This window comes from Thermobia domestica, chromosome 9 (genome assembly GCF_964235325.1).
Source record: "Thermobia domestica chromosome 9, izTheDome1.hap1.1, whole genome shotgun sequence".
Classification (NCBI taxonomy): Eukaryota; Metazoa; Arthropoda; class Insecta; order Zygentoma; family Lepismatidae; genus Thermobia; species Thermobia domestica.
Window position 1 is genome coordinate 218,027,496 of NC_137462.1, and position 26,967 is coordinate 218,054,462.

The 26,967-nt window shown below is 35.4% G+C and overlaps 1 protein-coding gene across 1 annotated transcript in view; it reads left to right on the forward strand.

Annotated features, from left to right (window-relative positions):
• Positions 1-26,967, forward strand: part of LOC145660601 (follistatin-related protein 1-like) — a 186,922-nt gene that overhangs the window by 56,118 nt on the left and 103,837 nt on the right. The window lies entirely within an intron of this gene.

Here is a 26,967-nt window from a genome sequence, read left to right on the forward strand (position 1 = left end):
CTCATGCGTTGAAATACTTCGAAATAAATGCAAAGGTAATAAACTGATTTTACGCTTGTAATAAATAATAATAATAATAATAATAATAATAATAATAATAATAATAATAATAATAATAATAATAATAATAATAATAATAATAATAATAATAATGAACAAGAGGATCATTTTGACCCATATCATATCATTTATTACATTAATACTACCATTCTGACACCTGATAAAATAAGCACTAGAATATTGATGTTTATGATGATTCAATTTGATTCCCATGTCATCGATAACATTCACTGTAAAGTATCCAAAATAAATTAAATAAATATATCATTTTTTTCTGAGTATTTTCCTTTCTGTATGAACAATTGCAAGAAAATATGTGTCTACTGTTAAAATTTCATTTTCAACGTTTATGTATGATTATGAGCGAAACAGCTGGAGGCAGGTTGACATAAAGTTTGTGTAATTGTAAGCAGTGCAAACGTGTAACTTCCTCATCTCTCCGAATATTTTTGGAAACTTCATTTGATGTTTGAGGATTTCAATCTAGGCCTATAGTTGGTAATAACCTTCATTTTTCCTTTCTGGATAGTTATTTGCGCTCTTTTTATCCTTCATTTCAACATAGTTTATTGAAAGTTCATCATAATTGAAAACTTTATAAATTAAAAAAGAAGAAAAGAAAGATCAAACTTTTGATTAGTATTGATTTATATTTATGCACTCTCACCTAACCAGAAAAAGGAAACGCCTCAGTCTGTGTGTCACGCTAAATTCCTAATAATAAAGAGTCACGCTAGTAAATGTCCTACCTGCGCTATCACGTGCTATCTGATGCTGTTTATCGCTACGTACGCTATTGGGTGTTAAACTTTGCAGGCAATTTGCCGATTTAAAACTGTTGTAACTATTTAGTTGTATACTAAGAAGAGTATTATTTCATTTAATTATTACAACATAGGAGAAGGGACGTAACCGTATTTAAATTTTTCTTAATATTGTGAAGCAAATCTTTAGCCACGTATTAACCTAATAGCAAGTTTCATACATACGGACAAGAATACTATTTAATGTATTCCTTAGGCTGTTTTGATGTATCGCTCTTTGATTATGTATCAAGCCGAAGGCTCGGGCGGAACAAGTTTTATTTACTTTTTCTTACAAATTTCTCCCACACAAAACCAGCTTCCTGTAGTAGCAGAGGGACTAAAGTGGTTCCATGCACTATTCCCAAAATTTTAGGAATATGGTTGGGTAATATGCACTCTTTCCTCCAAAATTTTGATTGTGCCACGAGTTTGTGTCTACATCCCGTTTGAAATGTAGAAATACAATTTACACTTGTATACTCCTATTGAGCTACATTGTACCCTGGTCCTTACCACTACTGGCTAAGTGACAGCATTTCACGAAGAACAAGGTAACCCACTAGAGGGTCAAATATCTGAGCTAAGTATGCTGCTACTTCTAAATTATTACCTTTAATGTCGTATAGGTTTAAAATTGTGTTTGGAAGGATCCAGAGTAAAGTAGTTTTTTTTTTGGGGGGGGGGCAAACGAGGACAGTTTTCAGTATCCCTAGTTTCGGGCATTTAAATTTGCGTCACTGATTGCTTAACCATAGCATTACCAAGAAATAGGGATATAAGATACGTGTCTATGCTATAAAATTAAGTTTTTGTTCTTGAATAAATGTGAATTCTATTTTTTTATTAGTAAAAGTGCAATATATTTATTTCCTAATGTACATAAACGAGTGCCAACAATTTGCCCTTTTTAGAAATCAGATAGGTCGCCTATTTTAGGCTTTCACCGTTTACTGAGTTCAATGCATGCTGCTGTTCTACTGCGTCTCATGTAGTACGGAGATTGCCCTAGCACATTGCTATCAACAGGAGCTCCATGAAGGGGCATGGTGCCTCAGTGGTAGAGCGCTTACCTGTAGTGTGTGCGGTCTTTGGTTCGATCCCCGGACAAGTAGGTTTGTGATTGACAACATCGTGTCCGTGGGTTTTCTCGGGGTACTTCCGTTTCCTACCACATCTTCATTCTACCGATTCTTCCATCAACGCTCATTTACCTAAATCATCCGTCTCTCTTAGCCCAAAGACAAAAACGTTGGACGTTAAACTGAAAGATTTCATTTCAGGGTCTCCATAAAAATTGATAAGTCTGCTTTAAACAGTGAAATATATTAATTGATTCAAATAATGCATCAAATTTTCATGTGAGTATAAAGTAAAATGATGAATATAATGATTTCCGTATGTTTGTTAATATAAAGTTTAGATAAAATTTAATACATTGTAAAAGATTATGGAACGGAAAGAATATTATCACAAGAAAGATAATTAATTACTTAAACCAAAGTTGAGAGCAGTTTTCCCAGGATTTTCAGTCTGGGGTGTATATTTTTTGTCAGAGGGCTGTTTAAATATTAATACATAGATAACAACGTAACGTAAACGAAATTATATATGTGACAAAAAAGACGGAAAAAGATGTCCATAAGAAGCATTTTAGAGGATACACAAACTTCAGTACTAAAAACGTGGCAAGATATGGTTACGCGAAAGGATTGAGAAATAAACAAAATACGAAACGGGAAAGGCTAAACTGCTAAACTCTCCCATAGCCTATATTTATAGATGGATGGGATAACATTGAAATTTAAATTTATCAGTCCTTGAGTACTTTGAGATTTGTACGTGAGTTTCGTACACCACCCAGGAGATATCACACACTGAGCGATGAGGATTTTTTTTTTTTTACATGGCCTCTTCTCTCACCGCGAAGTTAAAATCCCGCTAATTTTACAGTAATTATGTGATATCTTCAAATAGATAAAATATAATCGAAAACTGGAACAAGAACTTGGTAGGTAATATTATTTCACATGAGGTACCGTTATCACGACTCAGTTATCTGCTTTTAATTTCCAGCCATTTAGACTATCGGCATTTATTTTCTGTTTCTAAATGGCTGCAAATGGAAACCTATTAGGTGACTAGTGATAACGGTACCTCATGCAAAATAATATTGTCTAGCGTGTTCTTGTTCCACATTTAGATTTTTTTAAAAATCTTTTTGAAGATATCACATAATTATTGTAAAATTAGCGATATTTTAATTTCGCAGTGATTAAGCCTGTTAAGAACCAAACCTACCAGCATGTAGCGAGCTTACGTCATGGATTCAGGATTATCAAATAATCTTCTTGGTTTATTTAATCATTCCTTATATGACTTCGAAATGAAGTTGTTCAATTGTCAAACATCCTCGTCATTGGTTTCTTTACGTCAGGTATCTGCGAACCCTCGATCGAGACTTTCATCAGTGCGTTCACATGATTAGAGAAAAGTCGAGCCCGCTCGGAACACAAAATCCGGTTCATCGTAGAAAATGATGTCTCCACAAAAGCTATGCCAACAGGTAAGAGTAGAATCAATTTTCCTATGGAGGACAATAGTGGGAACATCGATTTCTTCTGATCATCAGAAACGAGTTTACATAGAAATTGCATACACGAAAGATCTCCTGGTAATCGTCGTAGAATCGTGTATGCAAAAGAAATGTCTTCCAGAATGTCTTAAAGTCTGGATGTTCCTCTTTCTCTTTAAGGATCGTCTGAAATGACGCCAGAGCCCGAAAGCCGTCATTAAACCTCTCTCCAATATTTAGCACTATTGCCTCTCTGCGCGCTTCCCAATCTTGGTACTCTATTTGGAGATATCATCACCAAAAGTAACACTTGCCTCTCCTGCATTTCTTTTGACACATCAAAAATTTCTTCCATATTGTAGGAAGAAACTTCCGGTACAACTATATTTACGAACGACATGGCTTCACAAATATTATTCGAGGTACTTTGAAGAACCCTATTCAGTCATGCTAGAGGCTTCAATGGACAAAATGTAGATTTGATTTTTTTTTCGTTTCATCTAAACGTTATAAGAATCTTTCCGCGTCACAAGAGTTGCACGAAAGGTGTGATACACTACATTTAAACCAAACTGATTATTGAAGTATAACTAGCGTGACTTTAAGCGTAGAAACACTTCATTGTGTTCGTTCAATCGCTTTATCCGTTGAATCGGTAATAAAAGAAATATTCCACGACACCTTAATTTTGGGAAACGAGCAACTAAATCTTTTTATCGGATACGCTGTTGCATACACAGTTATATTTGTATTGAACATTCGTAGGAGGATAGAACTCTTCTAATACGTAACCTTTGGGACTGGGATATGGTCGGAACGCAAGAAAGGTTGGATTATCAGAAAATATAGAAAAATACGGATTTACAGTAAAAATAAACCATCTCTGAGTTCAAAAATAACTGTAGAGTCAATCCATCAAGCATGTGCCGCTCGACCATCTCCAAAAAATCTAATTTTTTCATGAATGTTTATCCTATATCAGGGTACTTCAAAACCACGATCATTGGGTTTTTGAAACATCTTGTAGCTACGCAGCGGTTTTGCGTTTTTTTCGGTTTCAGGCGTTTACTTTGTTTTGAATATCTCAGCATGTATTTGTCCTACCAAATTGAAAATTACTGGAATTGAAAATATCTCAGCATGTAATTGTGCAGAGCTAAAACTTTGATCTCTAACATTTTTACCTAAAATCACTTCAAAGGGGTGAAATCAGGGCCTACAGTAGTAATATTTTTGGACATGTTTGGGAAGAGGAAACAACTGACGTAGAGGTCTGAATTTGTGTGTGCATGTAGTACCGAGTCATAAGTTTATACACAAAAATTTACAGACCTGTAACTGCTCCCAAACGCCAGAAAAAAGATTGTAAAACTGGAGAATTATGCCAATTTGGCATATTTCACTGTTCGATATCTTCAATGGCCCTGGATAAAAAAAAAATCTGAAATTTTTGGAATAGTTACTTCTTTAGTATACCATAATACACAGCAGAAGGGTGTCGAAGTATTAAGGAATGACGTCATACTCTAAGATGTTCTGTTCACATATTCAACTGGAAATTCGTTGTTGTATAGTAACATAAAGTAGGATGAATGGTTAGTCCAGTCAAGGTTCTCAAGCTCGTTTCTCTCGTCTAGTTGTGACACGCTGTCTTATCACATCCACAGCAGCACTGGTGAAGAATGCCGCTATCAGCAGAAGGCGAGAAGCGTCAGAATGCACACTTGGCAAAAAGTCCCTAAGTACTCATTGCTCTTGCTGCTTGCTATATCAATGATATTCAATCATGTTTATTCGTGTTTTAGCTGTCAGCTCACGCAGGAGACTGTTGTCCTTTCGTATGATCTACATTCCCAACTCAGTGAACACTTACTCGCTGTAAACGCCGGAAATCGAGAAAACGCAAAATGGCGGCAGCCGCTGCGTCGCCATGCGATGTTGTAAAGAATAATTAATTGTGATTTTGAAGTACTCTTATATCGACTCAACATTTCTGAACAAATTAGATTTTTTTGAAAAGGTCGAGCGGCAATTTTCCTTTTTCCTCGATCACTTATCATGGATTGACCCTGTATTGTTCTCTACAGTAAAAACAAACGAACAGTAAGCACCAAAAACCACAATACAATACAGAAAACACGCACAACGAGGGAAACGATAGAAGAGATTACAGAGCACTAAAGCAAACAAGCGGTAACAGCAAGTAAATAACAATGCCGCGACCGAAGTGACAGACCAGGCGAAGGCGGACGAGAGGGGTTCTACTGTATTAAAATCTTACATTTCTCAAAATGCCTCAAAGTAATGAGACCGGATATTTAGTTATACTGAAATTGTTATCGCGGAATGTTCTTTACTTTTAGAGGATTCTTCTTTCACTACTCACCGAATCAGTTTATGGTTCTTATACCTTGGATCATGTAACACTAAAACAGTGTTTAAAAGCTAAGACTTGGATGGACTCACGAGATTTGTGAAGTTTCTCGTCTCGTCTCGAGTTTAGAAAAGTATTTCTCGTTTCGTTTCCAGACAATAATAGAGCCGAGATGAAAAATTTCGTCTCATGAAACACTCTTCTTATGTCTTAAATTAACGTTTAATAACAGGTTTGTTCCACATATTTCTGTTCTAAAATCAATTATTATTAGTAGTAGTATTTGATTTGACGAAGTCCAAACCGCAGCTTCATGACCGATAACTCGGGAACAAAAACCTTGCTCGCTATAATATATTCCATATGCGTACTAACTTTACCCAGGTGTATCACCATACCAATTTTGCTTCGAATTCTGAACACAAGATTGTGTGGAAGAACAAATGGAAAAGTTGAGGAGGGACAGTTCGGGTTCAGGAGAGGTAAGGGCATAGGAGATTCAATAGATTATTAAGGGTAATCGGTGAAAGGTTTATGGAGAAGGGGAAGAGGTGTATGTGGTATTTATTGATCTAGAAAAGGGCTTTGACCAAGTGAATCGGGAATTATTGTTGAAGTTCTAAAGAAGGTTGGGTTGGAATGGAAAGATCGAAAACTCGTAAGAAACTTATATATAAACCAACAAGTAAGTGTTAAAATAGGGGAAGAAATGACAGAGAAGGGTGCAATTGGAAGGGGAGTTCGCCAGGCTCTCGCCTAAATTATTTAATATTTATCTAGAAGAGATAGTGAAAAAGAGCCTACAAAATGAAGACGACATTTCAGTAGGAGGTAGAATAATTAGGTATATACGGTTTGCAGATGATATAGCGCTTGTTGCAGACTCTGAAGAGAAAATCAATAAGATGTTAGAAAACTTGAGGAAGAGCTATGAAGAATATGGGATGAAAATAAATGTTAGAAAGACAAAAGCAATGGTGATTCGTACGAATCGGTCGGTGTCAAATATAGAAGTAGGAGGGGAGAAAATAGAGCAGGTGACTAGTTTTCGATACCTGGGTAGTATTATTAGTGATGATATGAAGTGTGAACGTGAAATAAAAGCAAGGATAGGAATGGCGAAAGAAGCCTTTAGGGGGAGGGTATTATTTTGTGGGACCTTGAATAAACAGCTGAGAAAAAGACTCATAGAATGCTTCGTGTGGAGTATTGTATTGTATCAGTCAGAAACATGGGCATTACGTAAAAATGATGAAAAACGACTGGAAGCTTTCGAAACGTGGGTGTAGAGAAAAATGAAGGGAATTAGCTGGGTCGAGCGGAAAACGAATGAGATGTTAGAAATGATGGGGAGAAAAGAACAATTTTTAGATATTATTAAGAAGAGGAAGAGAAACCGGTTGGGACATTGACTGAGAAGGAACTATACCATGAGGCACGTGCTAGAGGGTATGATACGTGAAGTATACGTACGTGAAGACAAAGAGGTTAGTGAAAGACCGTGGAGCATGCAAGTTTCTCAGTTGCAGCAGGTGACCTGCCAATGACCATCATACCAAGTTTGATCCAGATACGATGAATTCGGTTGAACTCGTACGATATATAATGTCCTTGTGATTTACTATTATTATTATTATTATTATTATTATTATTATTACTTTGTTTTTTGAGGGGAAGAAAAATCAAATGAAAGACGAAAATTCTCAAGTTTATATGAGATTAAATTGAATTTGAAGTCATTTTCGAACATTTCTAATAGTTTTACATATTTGTTAACGTACATTTCCCCAACTTTCTTTTCTGAGTATGGCATTGTGTAAGCGTTTTTATTACATTGTTTCATCTTAATAGAAAGAAATAGTTTTTTCTCCTTGCGTTTGTAATTCTATTTTTACTTCTAGAAATAGTATGGCTTTGGATTAGACATTCCATAGTGTTTCGTGTACATCATCATTTCTTTATTTTGTAATATGTGGTGAAGGTCACCCATTTCGTAGTCTTATATATACTACGCATCCATAACAATAACATCATAATAATAACGATGTTACCTAATTTCCGTTTCTACATCATAATAAAGATGGCTAAGTAAATGTTAATAAGACTACTTCAAGGACGACGTAGCTGCAGTAGCATGTTCATTGTTCTCATCATATTATTCTTGTTTAAAATGTAAGTGAAAGCATATACAAGGGCTGGAAAGAAGTAATGGCAACATTGTTATAATTTGTACCTGGCGTTATGCACAGATGAACACTTGATACGTTCCTTCAATGTAATCGCCTTCCATCTCTGTCACTTTCTGGCACGTATACGAAAAACATAATTTACCTGAAGCGCGTCAATCTTTGTCGATGTCCAGCAGGGACCACCATATGGGACGGATGATGGGCTCTCTTGTGTCGTAGTTCTTCCCGCGGTGTGATTCCTTCATTTTAGTGAAAAGACCGTCACGAAGTGCCAAGTGTACATCTGAGTAATTATAGTGTTAACTTTGCTAATGTTCTCCAGTTGCTCCAATACGAATTCTACTTGCTAACTTGTCAAATGAAAGCATCCTTTAAACTGAAATAAATTCATGCCGTGGAAGTTGATTGTGCTTTTATAGACTTTCTTAGAAATGTCATCCTCGCTTGATGAAAATAATAACTTCCGAAACATTTTCAAAACGACAATGTCTCTTAGTTAATTATTCAGGCAAAGCATAACTTCCCTTTGCAAATTACGACACAACTTTGCAAGCTCTTCCTTTGCACTTTTCAGTTTTATGATGATGGTGGAACAAAAGTCAGAAATTTCTGCAAAGTCTTTGCAAGTTTTCGTTTTGCACTTTGAGAAGTTTTTTTTTTTTTTTTTTTTTTTCGTGGCTGAAAATTGCAAAGCGCAAAGTGAAAGGTTGCAAAGTTCAATGGTGGAATAGGCCCCATGTCTTGTATAGTCGAGGATTGTTCTTGTATACCTCTTGCTTTAAGCAGCCCCATAGAAATGAATAGCAGTGTTGCCGGATGCATGTAAGTAAAAGTTTTATCATGATAATTTCAAAGTTTCTTTTTCATTGTTCTCATCCGATTTGTTACAGAGCTCTCATCTGGCAATACTATGTGATTCGTAGTGTACTTCAATCGTTGCTTTCTAGTTTTAAAATATATACATGAACAAGGCTTCATTTTGGTATAACCATTATTTGTGTACCGCTTCCGGTTCAAAAGTTCCACTATCCCAAACTCCAGGTTGCATTGTATATTGGACACCCTGTATATATATATAAGGAAATGACTAGCTATATACCCATCGTTATTATAAAAACACAATATGCGTAACGCTAATTCCTAATATCATATATTTCTGAATCCAAGACGACCATCATGTGTTTAACAAAGAATTAAAAAAAAATACACCTGCAGCACATACTGGGTACAGTTTGAGAACTAACTACAAAATTACGCTAAAGATCAAAACAGATATTGACCTCTCTTAGTCTTTCTCACTCGAAAAGTCCATTGAATCTGCGAACGTCTATAGGAGTCTAAGGCTAAAGCGGAAGATTGTGATTCTGTTCACTCACACATATCATTTGCCACGGAAAGAAGACGACCCAATATTTTTGGGCACGAAAATGCGGCAAGAAACCTCGTGTTGGATGTGGAAATATATGGTAATTAGCAGTCTCGCTAATAGGTGTCGCTGCCTGAGTTGCCTGTCTGATTTCACCAGATGACGCTAGCGTACAGGAAATTAGCAGATTTAGAACTACTGTATCGATACAGTGAACGGAAGGACTGCGCGCAAAACTAGTACCCGTATATTTTAATTTTTTTCTATAATTTTCGATAGTACAGCCAAGGACGTTCTATGTAAGCATCAGATAATATATTTATTTTGATTATTCTTCGAACTTCTGGGGGCGCGGTGGCTCAGTGGTAGAGCGTTCACCTCTGGTGCTTGGGGTCCCGGGTTCGATCCCAGCCCCCGCCAAGTGAACTTTGTGATGGACAAACACCGTGCTCGTGGGTTTTCTCGGGGTTCTCCCGTTTCCTCCCACTTTCTTCATTCCACCATTTCACTCATCTCTCATTATCACCGTCTCCTTTAGCCTAACCGGCATAACCGTGGGACGTAAAACTCAAAGATTTCATTTTCATTTTCTTCGAACTTCTGAATTATACTCTACTGTCACACAAGTTTTATTTTACAATATCCCTCAAAATTAATATGAATTCAGGGAAGCTACTCTTCGTAATTTTGTGTAAGTTTCAAAATGGCATTACTAATTCAGTTTCCGGACACGAACAATATTTTCTGAATTTAAATCTCAACATTTTCTTAATTTCTTTGTTTCCTACTTCTGTTGTAAAAATACTTCTTACATACTCGGTGACCAACAAAATACAAAAGAATTTTTCTTTTTGCTGAAAACTATGCGTGAATACGAGGATGAAACTCTATAAATCAAGGAAAACAAGGTGCCTCCTATCAGAGCGCTCACCTCTAGTATGAGGGTTCCCAGACCTTGGGAGTTTGTGATGAACAACATTGTGTCTTTTTTTCCGGGGTTCTTCTGTTTCCCCCCACATCCTCATTCCATCAATTATTTCACAATCGTTCAATTTCATTAACCATCCGCCTTCTTTTGCCTATAGGGCATATTTGTGGGACGTAAAACTAAAAATTTCATTTAATTCATATCACCATATAAATCAGCCCCATGACAACTTTCTCCATTTGTTTACCATTCCCTATCCTTGTAAGCTGAGTCTCAGAAACCGAAAGGTCATATATTACGCAGGAGAGGGGGGTGTACTTTGATATGTACACAGAAATTTTAGTTGAGAGGAGTCCAGGCTTTGGAGATAGGGGTCCAATTTTACAAGCCACTAGATGCATATATTGAACGGGTATTATTCTGCACCCGAAAAGACGATAAGAAATTGTAATATACTTCCACCTGTATTTTCAATATATAGAGAATTAGATTGTTTTTATAAGAGAAAGGGTATAGATGAAGTGTAAGATCAAATTTTCATGCTACATCAATCATTTCTCTGTTAAACAAGTATAGTTTTATTGAGAAAGTGTACAAATGTAAGAAATTTTGGGGGTCCGGGCCCGGTGGACACCCCCGTGGGTGCACCCCTGTATATATATCAAAGGATTACAAACTTTGCCCCCTCCTGCGAAAAATTTTGCGAACGCGTATGATTAACAAGAATCGAAACGAGACTAGTAAGTATTCTACAAGAGTCGAGACGTGACAAGGTGTACAAAATTTTACGAAAACTTATTTCTCGTCTCGTCTTGTGGCAACAGTATTAGTGTTTTGTAATTCGAATTAACACTGAGAGATATGTATCTCAACCGGAAAAGTAACTTTGAGACTACATGCACCAAAAGCAGGCACGTTCAGTTTTTTTTTTTTTTTTTCGTTATACGCGAACTTTCTTATTTTATAGCATAGAACGTAAATGTTAAGGTGTTTTGGAATAAATCTATCTTCTCTCCCTCTGGTCTATTAATTCCTTGACTGTTCAGTGCGTGGAAATAAAAACAGTAATAGAATTATACCATGGCTAAACACACACATACTTCATCATATAAACCGTATTTTTCGTGACAACATGAGCTACTATAGTGGAAAAAAATCATTACGTAGTAAAACTTGTTAACAAGATGAAAGAAAGCTCGTAATTATGGACAATAATCCACAGGGAATGTGGCCATTACTTTGTTGTGGACGTTCATTTATATTGTATATAAAGAACAAAAAGCTAGAGAGAAATAATGTGGGAAATAGAAAGAGAGAGTGAGAGAGGCGTTCTGGACATGCATTCCAGAAACCTTTTCTTGTTCGATGTTCCTGAACATTTTCTCCAAAGTGCTCACAAAAGCAGCTTTGTTACAGAGATACCAAGCAGTCAACAGTGAGAGAAAAAGAGACATGAAAAATGTAAAGAGAAAGAGGAGATAAAAAGAACATATTTCACACGTTGAGAGTGAACGAATACGAGAGAAAAAAGCTAGGTCATTAGCCGAGTAAGTAAAATGTCCATAAGGAACTCTTTCGCTGAGAAATCTAATATTTTTTCCCGCGGTAGTCGCGACGTTTTGTCGTCGTCGTTTTTCTTTCTTTATGTGCCAAATTAGAACACAATCTTGCTTATGGGCAGGCATGCAAGCTGTGTTGGCACTTGTCTGCCAACTCCTACGTACCGACTGCTGGCTTGTCGGTATTATGTTCATTTTCTTTTTCAGTCCAAACTTGGTTTCCTATGCATAATAATTTTAGAACCAGTTTTTCGATTGCCTTTGTATGGAATGAACTTATATGGGATCAATATCAACACACTTTATTCCGGAGACATTAAGATTATCGTCAGAGAAGCTGTACCCCGGTCCCTACGACTCAGAGTAGATTTATATGTTGATAGGTATATTCGATACATGTATTTGCTTATATTATTTGCATTAGTCTTGAAACCAGAACCTTGCCAAATGGAGACATGTCTTCACGACTGAAAGTACTAGATCTGATGAGATACGGATGTACGAGGTACGTCCGGAAAATAAGTGCACTAGATTTTGGTAGGTTTCAAAGAAAACATTTAAAACAAAACTTTAACATGGTTACACCAGTATATACGTGAACTATTTTTCCATGTAGTCGCCATCCCTTTCAATGCACTTAGTGAGGCGAGGGATCAGTTTTTTTTATGCCTTGGTCAAAGAAGTCTACCGCCACCTCTTTTGCCCAATTCTTCACCTTTACCTTCATTTCCTCGTCAATTGAAACTTTATTCCCATCAATGTGCATCTTCAGGGAGGTGAAGAGATGATAGTCTGAAGGTGCCAGGTCAGAGGAATAACGAATCAGACAAAATCGACGGTCTTCCACTCCTTTGCTCATCGTGCACATCCGTACGACCGTTTTTAAACTCACGACACCATTTAAACACACTCGTACAATTCATAATTCCTTCCTTTGCCATAAACTGATTTGATCTCGTTAAAAACTTCAGATGGAGATTTTCCCTTCACAACGAGATAACGGTTAACGCTGTGAACCTCGCACTTGGCGGCAGATTTTATGGACGTCTTTCACGGGAGACGTTACTGTGACCACAGTTTTCGTCGTACTGACACGTGATCCCGGAAAGAGTAGGAGCTAAGCTACACGGCAGTGTGACAAACATAGCAATAACGAATTCCCTCTGCCCGCGAGATCCCAAGTACACTTATATTGTGGACGTTCCTCGTATATTTCTCAGTTGCTTTTCTTTTTTCATGATTACTATTTCTCTTGTCAATTGTGGATATAGAAATTTTTATACGGGGATGGTTAAAGATGTACGCAAGTAGATTAAACTGTTTGAACTTAGAAAGACAAAGAGGTAAGAAATGCATGCGAATAGGACTACCAACTGTCCAGATTCTGTCCATGTCTCAAATCCCGTTTTGGCAGCTTCCTGTCCCCGATTTTCTTCACTTGATATAGCTCTAATGACATAATGATATGAGACACCAAAGTCTGACAATAAATAAAATCACATTACTATACACAATCCACGAAAATGTTTTCATTTAGTGCACACACAAAATGGGTGTATATTGCAATGTTCTGAAGAGGAAAGTTTTCCTTGAAATAAAATACTCAAAATTGTAGGTTATTAAGGAAGGAAAAATGTTAAAATTTTCCATCGTGGAATGAGAAGAATCCACAGGACAATTCCTCGTCCAACCAACGAGAAAAGCAATTGATTGGACATACTGATACGTGGGAAACCTGAGGTGTATCGAATAATAGTTTAACTTTGATTCTTGCCTCTAAGCTTTTCAGTGTCTTTAGCCTCAAAACAATATAAGGTTTAATGAACTACTAGAACTAGCTAATTCTTTTAGAATATATCCATCCACAAATGAAGACAAACTTTACAATGAACATGTGACATCAAACTGTGTATGATTTCTGATCTCATAAAAACGGAAAAGTAAACAACATATAAAAAATGAATGGATTTTGTTTCGAAGTTTTGTGAGCTGAGGACATCGAATGGTATAATTTGTATATCGGTTCCAGTAGGCAATGCTATAACGATTTTAGATTTTGTATCAAGAGAAATCTGTAGACGGATGAACACAACAGGAGTGACATACATAACTTCAGTGAAGTTGAACTGGTTGTGGAAACCTTACAGATGGCTTCACTGGTGCAAATCCTGGGGGGATGAGGGGGACATGTCCCCCAATCATGGAATTGGGGGGATTGTCCCCCCAATAATCTGATTCGAAATGTGTTTTTTGGGGAGAAATGTGATGATTTGTGTCCGATTGCCACAAATGAAAATGAGATGAAATTGATGTACCTTGCTGTATAATATACAACAGATTCACCTTAGAAATCATATTCATATACCGTAATATGAGTCTCATCTTTCCCTCAGAATAAACCTCAAATCTGTCCGCCTCCCAATGTTGAAGATAACTCTGCTCCCCTTATCGTCCACAGCATTGTTTTTCAACTTCATAAATATTTTGAACATTGCATTTAAAAAAAATACGGGAACAGTCTTAGCCGTCCCCCGCAATGTTGAAGACAAATTTGCGCCGCTGAATGACGTGTATAGAATGTTTCAGGATTGGTGCGAAACCGAAAGAAACTGAAAAGTGTGAAATTGGACGAAAATAATGGAAAAATAATAAATTACGCAATTTCTTTTCTTTTCTTTTCTTTCTTTCTTTCCTTTTTTTTTTATGGTTAGAAAATTTGTCATATGTTTGCAAAATTACAGTAAGTATGAAATAAGAAATAAGTTATGTAAATTCGGGCAGATCAAGGTTCTTTTTTCTATTAAAAAAAAAAAAAAAAACATTCTTCCTGCCAGAATATTTGAGAATATCTTCAGGAATGACTAGAATCTGTTTATATTTGTACTAATCGCCAGTCCGTCCACTCTTGTTTTCTTTGTGGATTTCAGGTGGGAATTAACTCTCTTCAGAAGGTAAAGAATTTCAATATAGCTGATTTCCACTGGAACAACACAGAATTCTAAATTTCATTTAAACGTTATGAAAATCGACGTCAGTTTGTAGACTTGAGTTGGAGCGACAGATTTATTTATTTTTATTCATCCAGGACTCCTTCCATAATTTTGGTTCTCCCTGAATACCTCTATTGCTCCATAGCTAAAGGGAGAGGCACTTCATCTTTTCGCGCGTCTCCATGATCGTATCATCAGGGTTAATACAATGTAGCAGTTTTGTGAAGTAGAATTTGGCTACCTTATAAACTCGCATTATCGCTCGAAGTTTTGATTGGAGTTCTACAATCAAACAACGGGGAAAACATAATATGCTCATCCTTAAAACGCTTCCCGTTCAATTACTGGAGTATTATATGAGTATAGTTAGCCGTTATTCTAGTTATTTTTGTCTTACATTATAACGTCTGTGCATTTTTTCCCGTCTCTTCAAGGAGTGTTTTGACCTCATGAGTTACTCTTTGCAAAGATGTTAAGTTTCAACCAGTCATGAGCTTTTTCTAATACAAATGTATACTACAGGGTGGACCATAATTATGCATATGATGTTTCAAAAACTGCGGTAAAGAAACTAGCAACATAATTTGAACACATTACTCTCCTACATTTTCTTACAAGAATCTTAATCTCTGCTCTGCATAGCATGGTCCACCAATGTACCATCCAAATCGATACATGCCTGGAGTCGAAGAGCAAACTTGTCAGAAGTAGTTTGACAGACCTGTACTGGTATCGTGTGTAACTCTTCTGTGATAGCTTCCCGTAGTTCGGCCAAATTGGGTATGTACTGTTGATACACTTTGTCCTTTAAAACATCCCATAAGGAAAAGTCAGGTGGTACAAATCGGGAGATCGAGTGTGGCCACTCTACAGACCTACGTCGACCGATTCAGCGGTTCAGGAATCTTTCGTTCAGCTCCACTATCCTATCTGGCATACACTAACGGTTCGAAGTCCAGTGACCGTCATCTCCATGGACTCCAGTGCACTCTGAGGCTGCAGAGTGTTGCCATTTCGAAACTTTTTATCCAGAGTTACAAATACTACAGTCAGTCAAATATTATATACGTAATTATGGGCCACCCTGTATTAGATAAAGAGAAGGGTTAATACGCTATATACTTGATCAGAAAGTATCGTATACACAAATTTATCTAGTACGTACAAAATTAACAGAAATTTGAAGGACAAATGACTGAAAAATGAAAATACCCATCTAATACTAATTGTAAATGTAGTGTTTAAATTCTACAATATTATTTGCGTTTAATGGGGAAAATGTGTCCAAAGATTAGACATATGCCAATTGATAGATTCCTGTAAGTAGAACAAAATTATATGCATCAGGTAAAAGCTTAGGGTAGTTTCTGGGAAAATAAATTAGAAAAAAATATATTATTTTGTAAACGTAAAAGTTTATGCTGAACAAAAACCACACCATCAATTAAGGTGAGGCTCATACTGAAATCTATCTTCATTATGTCTCTTGCAAGACGATCGTACATAATATGGTTAATGAGATATAGACTAAAATTGTCATTTCGAATTTTAATTACCGTACTATTTAACTAAATTATTGTAATTAACACATACTAATACATATCACATACATCAATTAGTATTATAGATCACATCAAGTTTAACAAAATGACATGCTTACTATTGTCTGTAGTTTGCAATAAAATGGGCGAAAACGAACTTTTGTGTCACTAAAACATAAGTCGTTCGTTGCCAATAATAATTGCTAGTGCTGCTGGAACACATTGATTATACCTAAGTAGCTATATAGAAGCAGTGTGTATATGAAAGACACTCAGATGATGTCTTCTTCTAGCATAGCCCTTTTAAATTTTATCACATATTTTCAGGGGTTAGTGTCATGATTTGATTTAAAAAATATCGATAAAGCTTTTTACTTCGCTTTTCTGTTTTTTCAAACCTGGAAGCATTGTAGAATACGTTACATATGGTTTCACGCCTTTCTACGTCGAGACATAGGGGGTGATGACGTCATAACTTTAAAAAATGTTATACTACTTTTATTATTCTTGGCGGGCTCTATTTGTACCTAGAAGATTGAAATTTTGCACACACATTCAGTGTACCCCTTAATTTTTTTTCAGATTTTTTCAGATTTCTGTGTTAACACATGGGTATCCAGAGGGGCAGAAAGGTTAAAAAAAAATAATAATAATAATAAAATTCCATTTCTTCTGATTTTTCCTCCTCAGATACATGATGGAGACATGTGAATAGTACCGTTTCAAAGGCTATTCTACTCTGAAGAGAATGAGGTACGAACCATGGTCCTAAGATAAACAAGGATGATTCTGTAGCAGCATGACTGAAAGTCTATAATTTACCTTAAAGAAAAACTCCAAAATTTAAAAGGGATAGTAGTGATAGACACTTCTAGCAGTGACACACATAGTTCCTAAGAGTTACAAAGGTCTTACTTTAATATCTTTGGAACATTGGTTATAATAATGTTATTAATTCAATTTTTACCGATGTTCATGTATCTTTTACCAGAAACCATTAATAACAATTTACAAAGTAATCAAAATTTCGTAATATAAGTAGTTAGAATTTCAAAATATTAACCATTTTGATTATTTCAAAAATACATATAGTTTAAAATGTAATGTACACTCATGTCCAAAATTATTGTCGCATATCTATAACTGTCTTCTTGTAAGAATATAATTTGATAATGTTTTTGCAGGGTACTTTTAATACTGATACTATGTGTATAATCGGGAAATGTATGTTTGTGGTAAATTTCATAAGAAAAAAAAATTATAAATACGAAAATTAGAATGAGTAAAACAAAATGTTGCTAAATGAACAAGACAGTTGTAGTTTCGTTTTATTGTTCTGATTTACTGCTCTTTTGACGTGAAATTTGCCACATATATGCCTCTGCCGATTATACACATACTAACATTATAAGAAATAGCGGGCGAATTCGTTATCAAATTATATTCCTACAGCAACATATTTATAGACATGCGACAATAATTCTGGACATGAGTGTACATATATTAAAAATATGACAATATAAACACATAAACAGTGTACTCAAAGCAAAAAATCATTGAAATCATCTTCAGAATAACACAACTGAAAACAAATAAACCTACAACATAGAGTATTTAAACTTTAAAAAAATACATTACCAAGAAATAATAACATTTAAGCGGGAAGGAGACATTTAAGGGGGAAAGCTCCTGTAACGAAATGGGCCGCTGCAAGTGGGATATTGAGATTTTCTTTCTTCTGATAACCAACCAGAAAAATTACTACTATTTTATATAAAAGTAAGAAATTAGATGCTTTACAGATAGAGTATTCTAATTTCCGAGTTGTAGTGAAGAAATATGATTTTATTTTGAGGTTCTGGTCAGATAATGATGAAGTCGGTTTGTAAGAAGCAAGTGTATTTTCTGGATAATGACAACACTCCTAATTATTTGACACATTTAAAATCAAAGGAATATCCTGTATTCATGAAACAATCGCACTGGATATTCAATATTATTAACGTTTATCGAAAAAAAATCGAAAGATGAAATATGTAACAGTCAATGGAATCCATTGAGCTGAACAAAATGACATGGATGAGTGTAAATCCTCATGCGTGGTTTTCGAAAATATCAATTGAAACAATTTTCTTTTTTTTAAAAAAAACATATGGTATCCTATATGGTAATCACGCCATCCATTAAGAAGAAACTAAACCTGAAATATGCACTAACCAAGCATTTCATTATGATGCTAGCAAGACGACAGTGCTAGGTGAGCCTACATAATATGGTTAATGAGATATAGCCCGAAATTATAATAAACTCTTAAACTTCATTTTTTAAATTTAACTATGTACTATTTATTTTTATTTAACCATCGTAGTCTAGTAGTTAGAGCGTTGGAATCACGTCCACATGGTCCCAGGTTCGATTCCCGGCCGATGCTTCCTAATTTTCGACTTCCACCCAGCAAAGTGAAGCAAATTAGGGAATCACGTGAAGAAAAGACGTGACGGCCTCTAGGTCTACAAAGCTTCTGATACGGTATGCCTATTAAAAACATGTTAATCGCTAGACTGGACGTATCTCAGCTACTTGCCAACAGGTGGCATTGGAGCGGCTCAGGCCCACAAAAAGGTCTATTACGCCAAGTGTTCTTTATTATTATTATTATTATTATTATTATTATTATTATTATTATTATTATTATTATTATTATTATTATTATTATTATTATTATAGATGTATTTCAATCGATATATCACATCGAGATGAACAAAATGACATATTTGTAGATGAATTGTCATGTGTAGTTTTCGAGAAAATCCAGAGAAATGAGTTTTATGGCGTTAAATACCAATCTGATGCAACTGAGTTGTGGATCTGAAAAGATAGGCGATCGCATGACGTCAAGCTATCCCCTATGCCTATTTTGCCTATTATAATTTTCAGGAAGTGGAGGGTCACCGTAGATATTTTTGAAAGTGGGGGAACGGCGTCCTACGTCCTTCCTCCTCACTTTTAACCCCGACTAGAATAGTTTTTTTTTCTAAATTATTAATTTATGTACTGTATAAGAACAACACGAACAGTTTAGTAGCAGATTATTCGATTTATCTGAACACTGACGCATATACTATTTGTAATCACATTTTAAGAATAATGTTTCGTATTTGATAAATGAGAACTTGGTAAAAGAAAAACTAGAACTGTGGGAATCATCATGTCTCATTAGTTATTTATTGAACAAAAGGGAGAGAGCAACTGTTCTCTTAATAGCCTCCTTAATCCATACTTGCTCGGGTATATTCGTATATTTTGTTCTCTTAACTAGTACTAATACGGCAGCAATACTATCCAATTCGTCAATTGTAATATATATGTATAGATATAGATATAGATATAGATATAGATATAGATATAGATATAGATATAGATATAGATATAGATATAGATGTAGATATAGATTAGATAGATTGTGTCCGTAAAGTTGGGCGCAATCCAAAGTTTGATTGCGTATATCTTTTGATCTAAGAATTATAAAGACCTCAGACTTGAAACAAATGTAAGCATGTTTTATGTAGATATTTTCTAGATCATGACCAATGCTGGAACTTGTAACGCTTTTGTAGTAACGAAAGAAGTTACCGTAAGTGTAAAATAAACATGTGCAAAATCAAGAAAATCAATATTCACTTCCAGAAAACTGATTTCCTGCGGGTGAGTTCCTGTATATATGTGCAATATGCATCAACATTTATCTATTGGTGCAAAAATGTGACAAAATTGATTCAGTGTGGCCATATAAAAAGGCTATTTAATGAAACTCCTTAAAATGGGTGTTTTTTTTTTTTTTTGACAGAAACGCGGCACCTGGCAACACATTGTCGTAAAATTACTGCAACAGGTGTGTTTTAGGCTAATTAATGATAAGCAATGAGAATTTGCACCTAATTGATAACATGAGTTTTTATGCATAAATTTGTGTTATAGTTAGAAACGTGTGTATCCTAAGATTATTAAAGGAATTTGATATATTTTGCCAAGAATAGGGTACTGGTATCTCACGAATTCTTAAAGTCAGGAAGTTGAAATGTGGCATATAAACTTCTCATTAGAAATAACCAATACGTGTTCAACAATTTCGGAATTTCCATTCCTAATGGAAGAAGGGGAAATTCTTATAACATTTTAATCTCTGACGTAATATTCATAACATGTAGAAGATGATTTTCACTTAAGTTGGTATATGGACTGTCAACTAGAAATAAGGAAATGCGTGTTTCAGGGTCTTCGATCATTCCATTTCTAGAGGAGGAAAGAAGGGGATGTGGACGAATAATTTCTTTAACAGCCAAATTTCCGATTCTTTATATAATTATACCCAATCTGAGGATTCGTTTACGTTGAAGGTGTTAAAATCAATATGTAAACTCTTATTTTTAAAAAAAATGAAATGCATGTTTAAGCATTTTCTAAAGGAAAAGGGACAATACTTTTTATTAAACTTTTCTTTATTTACTACAACTGTCGAATGTGAGCACTTGCTTAATTTAGAGATATGGAATTCGGTAAATAAGCTCTTAATTTAAAATAAGGGAATAATTTGTGTTTCCGCGTTTTGGAAATTACGCTGTACGATAGAAAATGGGAACAATTTCCATAATATTCAAAATTCGATTCTTTATTGAAAAAGAAAATACCTATTATAAGGATTAGTTTAAGTTGAAAGTGTGAAAATTATACACTCTTCACTAGAAGAAAGGAAATCCTCGGTCCAAAACTTTCGAAAATTTTGATCTTAGAGGGAGGACGAGAACAATTGCTTTAATATTCCAGAATTGGTGGAACTTTCAATTTTTCGGTTTTATACTATATTTATTAAACTTTATTCGTTTCTCTGGAAGAATGAATGGGGCCGCGGTGGCTCAGTGGTAGATTGTTCACCTCTGGTGCTTGGGGTCCCGGGTTCAATCCCAGCCCCCGCCAAGTGAACTTTGTGGTGGACAAACACCGTGTGCGTGGGTTTTCTCGGGGTTCTCCCGTTTCCTCCCACTTTCTTCATTCCACCATTTCATTCATTACTCATCATCACCGTCTCCTTTAGCCTAACCGGCATAACCGTGGGACGTAAAACTGAAAGATTTCATTTCATTTTTCTCTGGAAGAATGGGTACTTCTACTAGTTTTATCATAAAATTGAAAAAGTAGTCATTTGAATATTATTCACTTCCGTAATGTTCTTTAATTTCGGATCAGAAGGCACGCATTTATACTGAGAAAAAAAAATGTGGATGGCGTACTTAAAAAGGTAGGTTACATACCTAATTCCTGTAGTTTTTTGACTTAACGTACAGCAGACGTATAACTGAAAACGCACGTTTATAATACTTTCTGTATAAGTGTTCCAGCTATACGTACTTTCCGTATGAAACAATATGGGCAGTCAGGATCTCACATACAAATTGACATATATAACATATAGCTGAGGAATGTAACATAAGTATATGCATGTAATATACGGAAAACTGTTAGATGTCAGACATCCTGCAATGGCATGATGTAACATCTAAGGGCAGTGCCTGTGTATCACACGGATAACGTATGTTTCGTACTGATTTCTGTAGTAAGCAAGAGGATTCCGTATATTTGTACAATATACCGCTGTCCAGAGAACGGATATTTCTCAGAAGAAAAAAAATCACAAGTATGAATTTGATATTTGTTTGACTCAGGGGCGGATACAGGACGGACTTCTGGGGGAAGGTTATAATACTGCTACTTAGAGTTACTTTTAAGAGCTTCAAACTCTGGGATGGGTTTATTTATATATAAAATAAGAAAGTTTCTTTTCTAGGGGGAAATCGCCCCTGTTTTGACTTTATTCTAATAAATATAACAATATGTTAATTTTTTTAAAAAAAAAATCAAGAAAGTGCCATCATTTGAAAATGCTACAGGTCATTTCAAGTGTAAAGTAACGAATTCGATCTCTAGATAGCACAAGCGTGAATACGCCAATGAAAAATGATTGCAAGTAGTTCGAAAGAGTTGTGTGTTGACTTACAGGAAGGACAGCTGTGTGGCCTTTTGAGGGCTACATTTGTGCCATTCCAACATTGGTTATAGTTATAGTCAAATAAGTAAACAATATATGGCAAAAGGTTTCCGTGTCAAACGAATGGATCAATGGAACAAAACAGACATCCCTGCTATTCCTGGCCCTCCAATATTGGGCGTCGTAGATAACGGGCGCCCGGACGTATTCCCGGTGTGGTGCAGAAAGGACGTTTCTTGATGCGACATCAAAACCCACTGTCTCAGAAAACAATAGCAAGGGCAGTGAAGTTCCGTCACAACCATAACTCACATAATTGCACACGATTATATCTGGTAAAGAGGCATAATGTCTGCATTCATATGCGTCATCCGCCACCATCTGGATAGAAAAACGAACAGTCGAAAGCTATATGAATGTCATTTCCAGAAAACTGGTGGAAATTTGTAGTTACATGGTCGAGGTGTAGGTTTATCAGTCGGAATGTGATGAAAAGAAGGCCACCTTAAATACGTGAGTCCAGAGATAATTTTGACTGAGTACGTGAATTTGCGGATTTTTTTTTCGCTGCTTTATAGTTGTTGATGGTTGCTGGTATATTGAACTTACGTTATGCAGAGTGAATAAAATTTGGTAAAAGCAATGCATCTTATTACCAGAAGGACATTTCGGAGCCTATAGGCCTATTGCCATGACACTGTGACATATCTCGCGTTGTTATTCACCAGGACAAGGCGTCCAGACATATGGCAAAGTCAGCAGTGACGTGCATGAACGGAAGGCATGTGAAATGAAAATTCATTCAATCCCTTTTACAGATTCCTGTTATGAAATCCCCTTGATGTATCTCTCATGGCTTTTTGTGGGTTTCCCTTCTTGTAATTAACGTGGGCTGTCGACAGCCGCGCACACTTGACGGTTTTTGGAAAGGTTGTCAAGAGGAATGGAACAGACGTGATCAAACTGCTTCAACATAGTGTCTTTCAGTGGAAACTGAGATGCAGGGCTATAGCTAACAGATAGGACTTGCACATTGAGCAAAACTGCTGGGGCGTCGTGTGTAGCGAAATACACCGCATACATAGGGACCTCGGTTCGTTTCATTAAGACTCCATGAAATACATGCTAGTAAACTTTTATTTTTAACTTTTTTTTTTCCAAAAGGAAATTGTCAACAACAACTATTAATATGAATATCTTTGTATATAACAAAATAACGTAAAGCCAAACAAAATATAAATAATTTAGATCGTTTAAAGCTAATATTTCTAGCTCTGAAGGAGCAAGCTTGAAAGCTCTATATAACTGGTTTTTAAAGGAGCAAAAATCTTTACGTAATTTTAACACACAAAAAGAATGAAGATTGCAGTAATTGCACAAGTTGATTAAATGATTTTCAGTACGTATCAAACGGAATCCAATTAATAAGCACGAAGAAATATAAATGAGCACTCCAAAATAGAAAGATATACCGAAAGTCATTCACTACTACGTCGTAACAATTTCTAGTTAAGTAGCCAAAAATACCATTACTAATTTCTAGATTTAATTTCAAATATTACTAATATCCACTGATCTCGGGAGAAAAAGAAAAGGTTTAAATTTAGAAAACATTTGCCTAATGAAATAGCCTCCCAAGGCAGTAAATATAGCAAACTTAAATGTTAATTATACTTAGTCTATTCAACTCATTTTCGACGTTATCAAATGGAACAGAAGGAATTCACAACATTCCTCTACCTCACCTGTCCATAGAACTAAAGATTACACGTTCAGTTGAACAGGTTTTTACTTCGGCCACTAGATGTCAGGTCAAACGGTGACATCGTAGTCAAGACTTAGACTCAGCTCACCCTAGCGTTAAAAACGCGAATCACTTAATCAAAGCGAGCATTTACCGTCACATAGATGGATTACAAGATCTTTCCAAAAAACATTTACATTTTTTTTTCTTCTCGAACGAAAATTCACGCTACATAATAAAGTGCCTCCCGCATTTAAAAAAATTTTTTTTTATAAAGATTTTCCAGATAGTGAATTTGAGTTGTAATTTGTAAAGTTCATATTTCCAATGTCACTCGATAAGAAAAGAATAGATCTCTTACTTGTTGTTTCCCAGGCCTGGATTTCTAATATACATACATATCCTTCTTAGTCGAGACATGGCACTGCACTCAATGACAGGATCTTTAAGGTTGATCTCTGGAATTGCTCCTTGCACCAGTTGGATGACAACATTGACAACAGGATTGACAACATGACAAGCGTCGTGGACAATACAGAACTCGATCACAATACATTCCTGCAGGATACAAACACAACGAACAGTATTCTTACAAAATAAACATACACATAAATTTATACACTATTTACATAGGTTCTCTTAGTAGACTGAATTAACTCCTTTAATTTTTGACCTTAATTTTCATTTACTATATTATCTGAACTTCGGGGAGGGTAATACTTCTTTATATACATTACATGTCTTTTTAGTTTCTTAGCGGGATCTTCAACAGATTCTAACCATACTGTATTCTTTGTCGGATAATTCAAAATACGGAATGGGCCAGAATATTGCAATGCAAATTTTGGGTTAAACTTTTTATCCAAAGAAGCCTTCATAATCCTTTTTACAAGAACCAGTTCCCCTACTTGAAGAGTACAAGGAACTCTTTTTTTGTTAAAAAGCTTTTCTTTTCGGAGCCACGCCTTTTCTATATTAGCCATGATCGTTTTACTTATCTCTTCTTTATTTGTAGAGGATTCTACTATTCCTAAGTCAAAAAGCCAAATTACATCCATTGGGTTGAACATTTTACGCCCTAAGAAAATTTCAGAAGGTGTCTTCTTCGTTTCTGAATTTATACTGACGTTCATGGTGTATTGAACTTGCCTAATGAAATCAACCCATTTTGTTTGATTTTGATGAATGTAAGACCTTAATATTAGACGAATTACCTTATTCTGTCTTTCAACTAAATTAGAGCTAGGAGAGTAGCTAGATGTAGTAACATTCTGAATACCCCTACTAAAAAGAAAGTTCTTAAAGGTCGTAGACATAAAATATGATCCCTGATCATGAACCAGCTTATTACATAACCCATAAAACATAAAGATCTTTTCTAATTTGTCACATATGAGACGTGAACTTAAGGTTCTCAAAGGTTCCATTACAACAAATCTACTAGCAGCATCTACCAGAACTAGGATATATTTAAAACCCTTACTGCTAGGCAAAGGCCCTAAGGTATCTAAGTAATAAGTATGACATGGATAAATTACTTTCCTAGAATAATATTCCCCGTATTTAAGAGTGTTTCTATCATTCGATTTTTGACAAACAATACATTGGCGTATATAGTTCCTAATTTCATCGAACATATTTTTCCAAGTAAATTTAGATGCTATCTTAGCTATCGTGCGGGAAATCCCACTGTGACCACCCCCTACAACTTCATCATGATGATATTTTATAACTGTATTTACCATTGATTTTGGTACTACTGCTCTTAGACCACCATTTACTCTACCATTGGTTTTCTTTAACAAGATATTATTTTTAAGACTATAATTTCTTACATTTTCACCATTTTCTATTTTATCTATAATTTCTTTTAACTCCGTGTCTTCGCGTTGATATTTATGCAAAGGTTCATTTAATAAAGGCTCCTCCCACAATTTAAAATATGATACATGTACTACCATGAGCAAAATAAATGACGCGTCTCTTTATTTTGAAGTTTTTTGAAAATATCTCCGTTTTCTTTATATGTTCGAAATCTCGGAAGGTTTCCCCAGCAGGACAGGTTAATAACAAACCCGTTTTTAATATTTGTGTTAGATATTAGCTTAAAATAAAGAAATTAGAAGCAAAAAACATTAAATCGACAGAAATCTAGAGAATTACCAACTCTGCTAAAGTGGGAAATTTTCAAGAACGCGAGGGAATTCTGCAGTTCAACACGAAGCAGCGACATCTATGTCAGTGAGAGAAGCGTGGATTAGATCTACAAACGAAAATTTTAACGAAATATTTCTAATATGTCTTATTATATGCATTATCAGCGAACTCCAAATATATGAATCTATGCTAAGTATTAACGTATAGATAGTGCAAATAGTGGAAATTACCTATGGAAAAAGACGAATTGTTAGCCCAATCGTAATGAAAAATCGTCTTTACTGTAGAACAGATTCAGCTTGCGTAAGAAAGCAAATAGCTCAGTTAGATAAAGCAACGAGTTTGTATACCGAAGGAAGACGGTTCGAATCCCGTGAAAGACTGTTGTCATTTTTATCACTAAGGTTATTTTATTTATTTTTTATTTGGGAAAGAATCAAATTGTAACATATGTTAAAACTCATGACGATACCAAAAAAAAAAAAAAAAAAAAAAAGAGAAAATATCGTCGCATTTGCATTAGTGTCTCTAATTTTTGTTTGCAAACAGATTCGTAATTATTTCCCCTGTGCTCACTGATGCATAACGAATGTTTTCCAGTAAATGTTAATTCTAATTTGGAGAATTTTATAGTTTCA